General features: G+C 38.6%; 1 protein-coding gene across 4 annotated transcripts in view; it reads right to left on the bottom strand.

Annotated features, from left to right (window-relative positions):
* The window catches only part of ngfa (nerve growth factor a (beta polypeptide)), a 35,723-nt gene that overhangs the window by 11,694 nt on the left and 9,184 nt on the right, over nucleotides 1–14,845 (bottom strand). The window contains exon 1 of one of the 4 annotated variants that reach the window (XM_058763711.1): nucleotides 4,847–5,070. The exons of the other annotated variants lie outside the window; for them this stretch is intronic. The gene's annotated coding sequence lies outside the window, so the exon portion shown is untranslated. Of the gene's footprint in view, nucleotides 1–4,846; nucleotides 5,071–14,845 lie in introns of those variants that run through there. 4 annotated transcript variants of the gene reach the window in all.

The following is a 14,845-nucleotide window of genomic DNA, read 5'->3' as shown; positions in this document are numbered from 1 at the left end:
GTTTTCAAAGTTCTGTCATTATTTACACACGTTTCTTTCTTTTGTGGAAAGAGAAATAATAATAATAAAAAAAAAGACAATAAAGCTTCCAAAAAGCACAATTAAAATTTCATTAAAGTTGTTCACATGCCTGCTGTTTATATTTTACAACAGGTTGGGAACTTCATGAGGATGAGTAAATACTAAAATTACTTTTATTCCCATTAATTAGTAATTTAACTAAAAGCAATAATTGTGAAATGAAATTGTGAATTGTGTAGATATGCACATGCACACAGACAATTACAAGTGCATGATGATACTCTTAATAAAGCAGTTTTTCTAACTGTCACCTCTGTGCTTTTACAACTTTTGTCTTCAGTATCACACATCTTGTTCTTGTGTAATGTTCAGAAGAGTAACTATAACACACAACTCATCCACTAATAATGACCTCTAATTGTGTCTTTCCTTTTTTCTTGGTTTTATTTTTGGACATTTTATTTAAATAGGATGGTCAAAAGTGGGAAAACAGGAAAGTGAGGAAAGAAAGAATTAATGGGAGCATATACAGTTTGTGCTTGAAACTTCATCCCCACCGGAGTACCTCAGCTCTGAGAGCCTTTTTCCAAACTCAATATATGTCACGCATCAAATCATGCTTACTGTACCTTGAGATGTACTTACTGATGATAATAAACTGAGCAAACAGAGTGGCAGCACAAAATAAACTGTGTAAAAACCGCATGCACTGTCACAACAGTATTTACTTCAAAGGAATAGTTTAAATTTTCCTCTAATCATGAACTGTAATTGTGGCTTCCCTTTTTTTCTTGACTGATTAATAATAAAGGAATAGTTATATAGTAACAATGCAGCAAGATAAAGAATATTTTTTATAGTAATTTACTATAGTAATAACATAGGAATATAAGGAATAGTTTTACATTTACATTTAGTCATTTAGCAGACGCTTTTATCCAAAGTGACTTGGATAAAAATGTCCACTTACAAATGAGGACAATGGAAGCAATCAAAATCAACAAAAGAGCAATGATATGTAAGTGCTATACAAGTCTCAGTTAGCCTAACTCAGTACACATTAGCAAGGTTTTTTAAAATAATATATAATAAATTAAAAGAAAACAGATAGAATACAAAAAGAATAGAGAAGCTAGTGTTAGGTAGTTTTTTTTTTTGTTTGTTTGTTTTTTTTTGTTACAGAAAACAAGCAGTTTGTAAACAAATAGAGTGCAAGTCTAAAAGGGGCAAGTTTTTTTTTTAAAGAATAGAATTAGAATAGAGAGTTCCAGAGTTAGAGGGTCAAGTAAAGATGGAAGAGATGTGACTCGGATTGAGTTAGGCAGGTCATTCCACCAGGAGGGAACATTTAATTTAAAAGTCCGTGAAAGTGATTTTGTGCCTCTTTGGGATGGCACAATAAAGTGACGTTCACTTGCAGAACGCAAGCTTCTAGAGGGCACATAAGTCTGAAGTAATGAATTTAGCAGCTCTGTCTTGGCAAGGTTGAGTTGAAGGTGATGGTCCTTCATCCAGCAAGAAATGTATGTTAGAAAAGCTGAGATGCGAGCAGCTATCGTCGGATCATCAGGATGTAATAAGAGGTAGAGTTGAGTGTCATCAGCATTGCAGTGATATGAAAAGCCATGTTTCTGAATGACAGAACCTAGTGATGCCATGTAGACAGAGAAAAGAAGTGGTCCAAGAACTGAGCCCTGAGGCACCCCAGTAGTTAGATGATGTTTTAGTATCGTTTTTACTCACGTCATTCTAAATCATTCTATACTGTTATTTCTTCCACAGTGAACAAAAAGGAATTTGAAAGGAATATTCTCTTTTTTAGAATGATACTTCATAGTGACAATGTTTGGCAAGCTAAAAATGTATAACAATATATAATCTATCTATCTATCTATCTATCTATCTATCTATCTATCTATCTATCTATCTATCTATCTATTGTTTAATGTAATTTAATTTAATTTAATTTAATTGACAAATGTGACCATTGTGCACTGTTGTTATATGGAAATAAGCTGTTCTTGTTGTGATTCTTCAAAATGTCTCCCTTTTGTATTCCACAGAAAAATAACAACATAAAATAAACAATGAATAATTAATAAATTTAATGTGTGAACTGTTATTGCACTGCATTAAATAATTTATTTATTTTATAATCTATCTATCTATCTATCTATAATCTTGAGGGAAAAAAAAATAACGCATCTGTGGAAACATGCAAATACCACAGAAAAGCATTGCCCTGACCTGTGTCTGCACCATGATCTGATCTGAGGCATCCATCACACATTGCATAAAGTAAATCTTTCACGGTTATCTTTGGGGAATACGCATGAAAATGAGACTTCCGCACACAGAACTCAGGAGAGATGTGTCCGAAAGCTGCACTGAACTTGAGGAGTGATTGTATTTATTTCTGTTGAAGAGTTGAAGAATAACATTAGAGCCTCCAGATGGAATACCAACATTATTATGTTAATGATGACTTGCACAAACACATATGGCCACAGATACATACAGTACGTATACACACATGGATGTCTGTACATCGTAAATTTGGCAAAAGACAAAGCCGCCATTGTGACAGCTGTGAAATTTTATTTTAAACACAGCTGCTGTTTTGTAGACAGTACAACAGTGGACAGGAAGTAGCGTGAAATTTGTTTAGGATGTGAGAGCATTGTGGTAAAAATCATTCTGCTCAGAAATTCTCATCGGCTGAAAACTATTACCTGCAAACATGTCCAAACATGTTTTTATTAATTTTTTATTTTTTTTTGACTGGAAATTATATAAATGATTAAGATACAATAAAATAAAACATGGAATCAAAGTGAATTTTGTCAATTTCTGCAAAATTTTGAAGGTGACATTGGCTGTTTTTGTATGCGGAACATTCTTTGGCTCTGTCACATGATGTGATGGTTGTACAGGCTGTTGTCTTTGTCAGAGCTCACAGGCATGAGAAATCACTTGAGGTGAGCTCTCCAATTGCTCACAGGACAGCCAAATGTTTCCCAAACAAACCTGAAGACTTCCTGGATAGGCTGACAGCTAAGATCATTTAGAGCCTTTCCTCCAAACAATTTAAACAGATGGAGGCGAGTGGACAAGGGCTGTAAGTATTGTAAGCATTGTACAACATTTTTGTCCCCTAAGTCTTGGTCAGAATTCAGCACTGTTTTAGAATTATATAACCGTTTCTTGATTAAATCTAAAACATCAGCACTTTTGCAATGCACAACTCCCACTCTGAACAGTTGATTTGATATGGCTTTGAGCCTTGTGTTTGGTGCCAACACTAAATTATGGGAACATTAGTTCATTTGTTTTCACATTGAGCTGCAGCCAAATCGGCCCATTGCTTTTTGAGAAATTTAAAGAGTTTCCGATTTTTGTGAGCTACGTATTACTGAATACTACTGGTTGCTAGGGAATAACATTTAGTGAAGAAAATGACATGTAAGTACGTACGTAAGTAATTAATAAAATAATACTGAAGTAGCTAATGCACAAACAAATCCTTGAATAAGCCAAAATTCCTCACTAGAGCTGCTTACTGAATGCTGAAGCATTGCTCAAAGGTGATGTGTGTAATTTTATTCAGTGCAAAAGTATGTTCTAATTTCCTAAGCTTAATATTATGCAGAGACATATTTAAATAAGCCATTGGTAAGCTGACTACCTAAAAAGTTTAAACACTGTCGTCTGTTTGTTTGAGAATCCCATCCTGGAGTTCCTTTGCCAAAAGTATCGTTAGCCAGCTATGGTCGTAAAATTCCGTTATTGCTAACATACTGTAGTTCAACGATGCTGCATTTCCTGAAAATGAACATTTGCTAACAGCAAACTTGTGTGGTTGAACTACAGTTCCCAATCTGTGGTTAGTATGATGTGGACTTAAATAAAATTCATAAATAAATTAATTCTATACATTTCTTTCTTTCTTTTTTATTTGCACAATTTAATTTTGTATTTGTAATGTTACAGTTCAATATCTATGTTAAAATTGTCAGATTATAAATATATTAGCACAGAAAAAATAAAAAAAATATTTTTCACGAAAACACCCAATATCTTTCACTACATTAAGTATATACATTTTAGTCTAGAAATTTTAGTGTTGACAATCAGCGCTTTTTTGTAAAAGTCTGCATGTGCATACATTTTTGAAGTATGATGCAAGAAGGAGCAATGAATCAAATCAAATAAAACGACCGGGAACAAAAACAGTGAATTAGTTGTTGAATACCATGTTTGTTACTGCAGCATCTCTGAGAAATAAGGCTGTGGAGAAAACTGCTAATTGAGGGGGCGTTCACTGCCATCGTTCTTAAAGGTGCAGTAGGAGACCTTGGAAAATGCTAACTTTAACCTGATAGCAATGAACGCGAACGTCCCACCCTCCCTGCAAATTGCTGTTCAAAGCCACGGCCCCTGAACGCATATACGCACGCAGATCAGACGATCAGAGACAACATTGTAACAGTTCTATGTTGAATTTACTGTTACTGCAGTTCTTCTCCTCAACACTAGAGGGCTATGTCCTCAGGTAGGAGGGTGAAGACTCCAATATAAGCAGAGAGAGTAAGTGAAGTTGGGGGGTGGTTGGTTTTAATACAAAGGTAGGATGTTTGAGTTGGAGCTCACTGGTTTTCATCCTTTGTTTGGCCAGAGATGAGAAAATGGTTTTCTAATGAATCTCTGGACCTTATGTTAAGTTAATTGTATGTTACGCAAGGTCTTGAGTTAAGTAGCTCTATTAGACTGTGTACGATAAGTTCAACCGCAAAATGCGTGTGGGAAATGCCATTGGATTACATACCGACGGTCTGGGGATTATTCATTGACTGCTTCATCGTGTCATTGCCGGTATTGGAACACTTGGGACAAAATTGTTGGCAACGGCCAAACAACGCTGGAAACACAGGTTTTTTGTAAAACTTATTGCGTGGACTGTTTTGAAGGAACTGATTTGTACATATTATGGAGAGGGGGTGAAATGGTTGTTTATGTGTGGAGGTTGCTTGTTTGTATACACTATGAAACTTTAATATATCAGTATCAAAAACTCAATGGATGGTATCCCATATTTTTTATTGTGGCTTTCGTTAAACTGATGTTTGAGAGAGTTTGTTACATAAAATGGTGCCCGAACAGGGACCATCCAAAGTATATTGAGTAAAAGCAGTGTGTACTTTCTTGAGAGGTAATTCATTTGTAGGACAAAAGTTTTGTATAGAGTGTTTATGCCTCTGCCAGTCAATTTATTACATGAATACTCATTCTAAAGGTCATACTTCCTCATAACTTTTCTAAATGGCGACTGACCCTGCCGAGACTGGGAGTGAGTATCTCATGGAGCCTAATTATAATTCAGATGCATTTATGGTGCATCGGGAACCTGTCCGTGACCTGATTCAGTCATTCAGTAGCCTTTATTTGGAGCCTGAGCAGGAGGCCGATGAGGTGAAGGAAGTTGAAGATAGTGGTTTGCTACCACTTCCACCACCTCCTGAAGATGATGATGAAAGTCTTATCTCCCTAGTGTTGGCCAACCGAGTTAAATATTTGGAAACTAGAATGAGTGAAGTAGAAGGAAACCTGAGTAGCCGTCTTGATAAGTTTGAAACTCAGGTGCGGATAATTTGAACACTCATCAGAACCAAATAAGTTCTTTAGAAGTTCAGGTTAAGGCTTATGAAAGGTCTTTGAATCAACGAGATGAAGCAATTGTTACTGAGGCTAAGAATGAATGTCAACGAATAAAACAGATCTTAGAGGAAAGCATCCAAGATTTGGGTAGAGCAGTCATGGATTGTCTTAAGAGGAGAGATGCTACTTCCACTCCTGCCAGACATTCAACTCCACTTCCAGAAATTTACTCTCGCTCTATTCAGTTCAAAACTCCCATAAAACTTGACTTTCCAAAATTCAGCAGTTTGGATGGGGAAGACCCTATTACCTATCTGGAGAAGTGCGAAGAGTATCTCGCCATCCAACCTTTAAGTAATGTGGAGATTTTGTCTATGTTACCATCGGTCCTTACCCATACGGCTAAGGATTGGTGGGTAGCTGAGAAGGCACGTGTCAAATCGTGGACACAATTTAAAACAGTCTTTCTGCAGTCATTTTTACCTGAAGATCACGAAGTAGAAGCAGAGAGAAGGATTAGGGAAAGAAAGCAGGCAGTGGATGAGAACATTCGTTCCTTTGTGTATCAATATAGGGCTCTGTGTTTAAGACTGAAACCTGCCATGACAGAGCGTGAGATTCTTCAAGCTATATTGAGGAACTGCAATCCACGCATTGCCAGCATTCTGAGAGGAACTGTGTCCACGATAGAAGAGTTAGTGCGTGTAGGCACGCTGGTGGAACGTGATCTGAATGAAGAGAGTTTTTGGAGGCAAAGACAAGCAGAGCAAGCAACATTACGTGGAGGAGGAAAGCCAGGCCGAGGACGTCCTAACAGCCATAACATTGCTGTATATACAGAGGTTTACCAACCCCCCATGACAACTTTGACGTTGCCTTTGAATGTTCGTAACCATCATCTGGAAGCAATTATTGACACCGGAAGTTCTTATTCTTTAATTCAAGAGTCTCTTTGGGATCAGATCAAGAAGGAAGGGGAGACTTTGCAGTCCAGTAAGGGTCAAACATTCTCACTTGCCAACGGTCATATACAGCATGCGTTAGGAAAAGTTTCTCTACAATGTGTAGTGCACAACCAAGTATATCCATTCAGGGTATTTGTGATGAGGAATCATGATTTGACCTTTCCTCTCATTATTGGACTTGAGTTTCTGTCTATGTCTGGTATGAAGTTGGATTTTGCTTCCGCATCCTATGTATTCCCGGAAGAGGAGAAGTCACATTATTTTATTGCTCCTGCCCGCTTTAAACTTGCTGATAGATTGTCTTCCGCTACTAGACTGCACGTAGCGCTTCCATCTGTGCAGATGAGTGATGCTAACCGAACAATGATAAAAGGACTGGTGGATGCAGCTGAGGTTTCACGAAGTCAAAAACGACAGCTAGAACAACTGTTGTTCGAATGGACCACGGTGTGTACAGATTCATTGGGATGTACTTCCAAAATTACCCATCAAATTAATACTAAGGATGAAATACCGGTAAGGAGAAAAGCATATCCGACACCTGTCCATAAACAAAAGTTTATAGATGATGAAATAGCTAAAATGCTGGAAAAAAGAATAATCAGACCGTCTACCTCTCCCTGGGCTGCTCCAGTAGTGCTGGTACCAAAGAAGGATGGGAGTACGCGCTTTTGTGTTGACTATAGAGCCCTGAACACCAAGACCCCCCTTGATGGCTTTCCTATGCCACAGGTGCATGATATCCTTACTTCTCTTTACGGAGCGACGGTTTTTAGTACACTGGATTTGAGGAGTGGCTACTGGCAGGTATGCATGGAAGAGGCCAGCATTGCCAAGACTGCGTTTGTCACCAAAACTGCCCAATATGAATTCTTACGTCTTCTCTTTGGGCTGAAAAACGCTGCAGCAACTTTCCAACGATTGATGAATTCCATCCTGCGGAAGTTTATTGGCAAGTTTTGCTTCGTCTATATTGACGATATTGTTATATATTCTACCAATGTCCAGGAGCATTATGGACATCTCCGTCAGCTATTTGCTGAGTTGGAGGCTGCCGGATTGACGCTGAACCTGAAGAAGTGTAATCTTCTCCAAAAATCCCTTTCTTTTCTTGGACATGTTGTCTCAGAGGGGGGAGTGAGGACAGAACCCTCAAAGGTAGAAGCCATAAAAAACTTCCCCATTCCCAAGACGGTGAAGGAAGTTCAGCGCTTTCTTGGGTTAGCGGGTTGGTACCACCGCTTTATTCCCCATTTCTCAGAACAGGCAGCCCCTCTCCATGCTTTAAAGAAGAAAGAGGCTAGATGGGAATGGACCACAGAGTGTCAGCGAGCTTTTGAAACTTTGAAAGAGGCTCTGCAGAAAGCCCCTGTGTTGCGACCCCCTGATTTCAGTCGTGACTTTCGAGTGCAGACTGATGCTAGTAACATCGGGCTCGGAGCTGTCCTTACTCAAGAGTCAGAGCAGGGAGAAAGTGTCGTAGCATACGCTTCAAGGCTCCTGCACGGAGCTGAAAAGGCCTATTCTACAGCAGAGAAAGAATGCTTGGCAGTTGTTTGGGCTGTGGAGAAATGGCGTGAATACCTAGAAGGCCGTCGTTTTGACGTATTGACGGATCATTCTGCTCTTACTTGGGTTTTTAACCAACCCCGACCTTCATCCCGTCTCACGAGATGGGCGATTAGGCTGCAAAGCTTTGAGTTCATAGTGAAGTATCGGAAAGGTCAGTGCAACCTAGTTCCGGATACATTGTCACGGGGGTTGGAGGAGGAGATTCAAGGGAGCATAGCCCTTTCACAAGCAAAGAGTGTACCATATGATTTGCCGGTGAGCTGGGAGGATATCGGTAGAGAACAGAAGGAAGATGTTACTCTCCAACCTTTGTGGGATGAGGTAAAGAATGGTAACACAAGTACCCACCGTGTATTATGTTAACCAGAATGGTTATCTCTTCAGAAGTACCACTGACAAGAATGGGGGTCAGAGTTTACAAGTTGTTATGCCACCTAAACTCCGTGAACATTGTCTGCAGTATGTACATGCTAGTCCATTAAGTGGGCATCTGGGGCGTATGAAGACATTACGGAGGCTACTAGAGGTAACATATTGGCCTGAGATTCGAAAAGATGTCTGGAAGATGTGTAAGGAATGCCAAATATGCCAACAATATAAACCCCGCATCTCTAAACTGGCTGGGCGTCTCCAGTCCACACCAGTGGTCGAACCAGGGTACATGCTGGGGGTTGATTTGATGGGGCCATTCCCTAAAAGCACTCGTATGAATGAGTACCTATTGGTGGTAGTGGATTATTGCAGCAAGTGGGTTGAACTGTTTGCGATGAGATCCGCAAAGACCCCTCTAATAGCTAGTATCTTAGTTAAAGAGATCTTCACAAGGTGGGGAACTCCAGTGTATCTCGTGTCAGACAGAGGACCCCAGTTCACTTCCCAATTGCTGAATGAGACCTGCAGGCAGTGGGGAGTGATACAGAAACTTACCACCGCCTACCATCCCCAGACAAATCTTACCGAACGTGTCAATAGAGTTCTCAAGACAATGATAGCCTCCTATGTCCAAGATAATCACCGACAATGGGACCGGTGGGTTGCTGAATTTCGCTATGCCATCAATTCCACCTGGCAGGAGAGCACAGGTCATACTCCAGCTGAGATTGCCTTAGGGCGGAAGTTGAAAGGCCCATTGGAACGGTTGGTACATAAGCCTCCAAACCCTGACCATGTAGCCTATAGTTTGCTAGAGCGGCAGAAAGCAATGCTTGGAAAAGTGAAGGAGAATGTCAATAGAGCTCAGGAACGACAGGCTCGATATTATGATCTCCGAAGAAGACCAGTACAATACCAACCTGGAGATTTAGTCTGGATACTCACTCATCCGCTGTCTCGTGCAGGTGATGCTTTTATGGCGAAGTTAGCAGCTAAATGGCAAGGTCCTGCTGAAGTAGTGTCACAGGTTAACAAGGTTAATTATAAAGTAAAAATGCTAAATAATCCAGATGGCATGGACACATATCATGTTGAAAAATTGAAACCCTTTTTTGGGGCTGTTCAGCCTTTTTCTAAAGGGGAGGGTGTGTAACAGTTCTATGTTGAATTTACTGTTACTGCAGTTCTTTTCCTCAACACTAGAGGGCTATGTCCTCAGGTAGGAGGGTGAAGACTCCAATATAAGCAGAGAGAGTAAGTGAAGTTGGGGGTGGTTGGTTTTAATACAAAGGTAGGATGTTTGAGTTGGAGCTCACTGGTTTTCATCCTTTGTTAGGCCAGAGATGAGAAAATGGTTTTCTAATGAATCTCTGGACCTTATGTTAAGTTAATTGTATGTTACGCAAGGTCTTGAGTTAAGTAGCTCTATTAGACTGTGTACGATAAGTTCAACCGCAAAATGCGTGTGGGAAATGCCATTGGATTACATACCGACGGTCTGGGGATTATTCATTGACTGCTTCATCGTGTCATTGCCGGTATTGGAACACTTGGGACAAAATTGTTGGCAACGGCCAAACAACGCTGGAAACACAGGTTTTTTGTAAAACTTATTGCGTGGACTGTTTTGAAGGAACTGATTTGTACATATTATGGAGAGGGGGTGAAATGGTTGTTTATGTGTGGAGGTTGCTTGTTTGTATACACTATGAAACTTTAATATATCAGTATCAAAAACTCAATGGATGGTATCCCATATTTTTTATTGTGGCTTTCGTTAAACTGATGTTTGAGAGAGTTTGTTACAACATTACTAAAATACATCATGTGCCATTCACCGGTAAGAAAACTTTATAGCACAGTACAACAATACCAGGAAGGAAGATCAAGTTGTTGATGTTTGCCTTCCATTCTCGCTCTGTCTGCAATAGTGTATGTGACCGTGCTGATGACGTATCCTGTCTGCGCGAACAGGGTGCGCAGAGGTATGCAAATACATATGTTGACAGGCAGGTACACTGTAAAAAGTGAAAGTTGACTTAACTTAAAAAAAAATTGAGGAAACCCATTGCCTTAAAATTATTAAGTACATAATAATTAAAAAAAAAAAAAGTTAAGTGAACTTGACAATTCAAATAACTTATTTTTTAAATTATCATTTACTTAAAAAATTTAAGGCAATGGGTTTCCTAAATTTTTTTAAGTTAAGTCAGCTTATCACTTTTTACAGTGTAGGAAAGTCCTGGTGTTGTGATTGGACGAACATTTCTTGGTCCTACACCTTCCACAGAATATATAAATACAGATAAATACATTTAGACCACTTAACTTAAAGCTGCAGTCCGTAAGTTTTGCCTCTTTGTCGCCATCTCTGTTTGAAAACCTGGAATTGCAGCTGTGTGCGGAATTATCTTCCTTGCATGGGTTGTGCTCCGGCATCTAATCTAATGTTTTGAGGAGTATGTGTGGCAGTCAGTCACCGCACCGGTGTGGATATTTACTGTACTTCACAATCACAGATTCTAGCCTACATCTTGGAATATATGCCCCAAATAAGAATTTTCACCAGATATTGTCATCTGAACAAGTAAGTAACAGGTCTGCCACGTTTGTTCTGACCAACTGAGGAAAAAAACATTAAAATAAATAGCGCTACCAATGGTGATTAAATCTAAAGATTGGTTAGTTCATATCACATCATACCATGTAAATTATTATTGTTATACTTATTCTAAAATTATTATTGTTAACAACATCAGCATTGCGTCACTATGAGTATAGTGTGTATTAGCGTGCAGATTTCAATTTCTGTACAGTTTAATCTAATTGTCATGCCATTCAAATTTCACATTAAGAAATTATTTTAACCCAAAAAGCAAATTATGCTCCCTTCGAACTGGTTTTCTTTAAAATACAAATCTTGTGTAATCCCAGGCTATCTGCAATCAGAAGCACGTTTAAAACTGGAATATAATTTAATTTCATTAACGTGTTTCATATACACATAATCCTTTCTGGATCACAATCCACCATCAAAATGATACAATTAATTATTCTAGCTGCTGTGAGAAATGGCTAAACGATCTGCCACCTGCAGCACCTGCACATGCGATAGCCTGGTAGCCGGAACAACTTCTTTATGTTTACAGACGTGACAGACTAGTTACGTACTTGCTCAAATATTATCCACAGATAATTTTTAACCCCAAAAAAAGTTACGGACTGCAGCTTTAATGATTGCTAATCGGGGTGTGAAGAGACTTTCAACCAGCATAACAAAAAATGTTTGTCAAAAAAAAGTCAATCACCTATTGCACCTTTAAATAAAAATCTATGTTCATTTACACAATGGTGTTTTGGGGGCCTGACAACTTTTGAAAATGGGTTTCAAAGTGCAAGTCTTTGAAACTCATATCTACGAAAATGTGAATTTGTGAAAACGGTGATGTCATGCACAGCGTATTACCTGTTCAGTCTATAGGCATGTGCACAGATGCATAGTGTTTCTTTACAAAGCAGCATGGCCAACTAATGGCCTGGCATGAATCATACAGCAATTTTAGTTGTTTTCAAAAATCCGTGTCAACAGGTTTCATTTTAACATTTTAACGCGAAGGAAAAACTTTTCCGTTTTTAGTTTATCCAAAGTAACTTACAAATGAGGACAACAGAAGCAATCAAAACCAACAACAAAAGAGAAATAATATGTAAATGCTGTGTCAAGTCTCAGTTAGTCTAACACAGTACACATAGCAAGGTTTTTTTTCAGGACGGAATCAAAGGTAGAGTGTCATCAGCATAGCAGTGATATGAAAAGCCATGTTTCTGAATGACAGAACCTTGTGATGCCATGTAGACAGAGAAGAGAAGTGGTCTAAGAACTGAGCCCTGAGGCACCCCAGTAGCTAGATGTTCAAGGTACCCTGAATGAACTATCTGAGAGGTTAGACTCAAACCACTGGAGTGCAGTTCCTGAGATGTCCTTTGCCAGTAGGTATGACAGGAGGATCTGGTGTTAAACCTTGTCAAAAGCAGCGGACAGATCCAGTAAATAAAGGAAGCGTTCCATAGGTTAAAAAGTACAGCTTACTTTTATTGTGCTTATTCCAGTGTTCTGAAGAGCAATTCATTGGAAATGTTGTGACTGGTTCTTTAATATTGTTAGCTAGTGGATAAAAAAAAAACAAAATAAAAAAAAAAGATTTGTTGACAAACTGCTACTTCCAATGAGGCAAATTAAATTACCGTATTGACCCGAATATAAGACGATGTTTTTTCCTTGGAAATACATCTGAAAAAACGCGTTCGTCTTATATTCAGGGTCTAGAATTTGACATGTCAATAATACACCCACAACAATAGGTGGCGCCAAAAACGCATAAAACGAGTGTGCCTTGTAAAGATCGCGAATGAAAACAAATGAAAAAGAAAAGCTTACAGCAGCATGATCGCGACTGTCATGTTAGCCTGATGGGACCAAACTTCCTCTGTAAGTGATTTAAAAACATAAGACAGTACCCAGATTTGAAGACTACAATAAGATTTCACTTCTACTGATAATACAATTTTGGTTGGCTACTATGAGATGGATAGCCTAAATGTTGTATAATTCAGATGGGCTACCTGTTATTTCAATGGTATATCAAAAAGTGTATATTTTTCAATGTCATTGTTGGTGCATTTTACCAGTATTATTTACCATACTTTCAAAACAAAAATTAAAATAGGAAAAATATGCAATTTGAAAATAATTTAAGAAAAAAGAGTTGTACAGAGAGAGAGAGAGAGAGAGAGAGAAAAAACAAAAACAAGATTTGGTTTTCAAAAAGCCTTTTTCCAAAAGGTACATCTGGAAAAAGGGGGGTCGTCTTATAATAGGGGTCGTCTTATATTCGGGACAATACGGTACATGGTTTTCTAAATAAACATAATGGTTTGCAAAGCTACTCCTTTTCCCACACTGTGTCTACCAGATCTCATTTCAAGAGGAAATGTAGTCACTGGTGCCTAAGCTAAACATTTAGCATTGTTAGCTAGTGCGTATAAAAAGAACTTTTCCTTTTAAGGAAATAAAATTCTACTAGAGCAGCAAGTCCTCTAAATGAACAAACCTGACTATCCCTATTCACCAAAGCTCTAAGAAGAAGCTGTAATTAGCAAAGGGTGAACAGTAGCGGCTGAATTAAACTCATAATGACAGACATTTTAAGCCCAAGGCGAATGTTTTATCAATTTGTTTCAGGAGATTTTGGCATGTCTCGTTAAGAGGCTGTTATGTTGCTAATTGAAGTCTGAGTGAGGTTGAGATTGTACTGTGGCATGAGGAAGTAGGAATCATTTTTCATTGACAACTCAATGAATATCACATTGAGTGCAATTATGCAAAGAAGATGAGCTAATACAGCACGATTTAAAAGATTATTCAAATGGTGGCTGATTGCTAACTATCTTTCCACACAGTACAAGACATTCAATCAGACTTGCGCTTCAGCTTTAGTCTCAAATGAGCCGTGATATTTAGTTTCAAGCATGATTTTGAGGTGCTTTAATGCCACTTCTGAATTAGCAGTAGTTGCTTTAGTGAAAACTCAGCTCACAAAACAAAAGTTTGGAAATTAATGGACCTACACCAGGGCTTAAATACTCATACACTGGAGGAATTCAGTAAAAATGAATTACACCTGTCATATATTTGCACTGTCTAGGATGCAGCAGACTAACAACGGCCATTGATAATGACGAAGCACTGTGTCATTGCTTTTAGTGCCTGGTTAAACTGGATTTTAGGTGGTTAGTGAATAAGGTACAAAACCATGTGCAACTCTGAGTTCACTCCACTGAGCTGCCAAGTTTGTTACAGAAAATGTCCTGATCCTTCAGCCTACTATTGCTAGAGATTTCTGGCTCCTGTTCTTTGGGAACACATTTGTTTGTCTCTCTTGCCCCATGTGGCTCATAACGTCTCAATGGCCTGTGAATTTCAGAAGTGTGACGGTGTTTAAAGTTCTCCTAATGAACTCTCCCAAACTGTCATTGCCAGTCAGGCCTCGAGAGACATAAAGCTGACCAGGAATCACATTCTTTTCACTGTTCGACGTTCATAATTGTTCAGCTGTTTTTTCAAGTCCTCAATGTTTGTTGGTGGGAAAACCTTGAATGTCTGTCTAACGTCTTTTCCATAACATTGGAGTTTTACAGCCTTGACATTCAACAATTTCTGCATGACACATGGCTATGTTTTAGTTAATGCTATGCTATAT

This window comes from Onychostoma macrolepis, chromosome 23 (assembly GCF_012432095.1).
Source record: "Onychostoma macrolepis isolate SWU-2019 chromosome 23, ASM1243209v1, whole genome shotgun sequence".
NCBI lineage: Eukaryota > Metazoa > Chordata > Actinopteri > Cypriniformes > Cyprinidae > Onychostoma > Onychostoma macrolepis.
The sequence above is the reverse complement of the archived record's forward strand: the minus strand, read 5'-3'. Positions and strand labels throughout refer to the sequence as shown.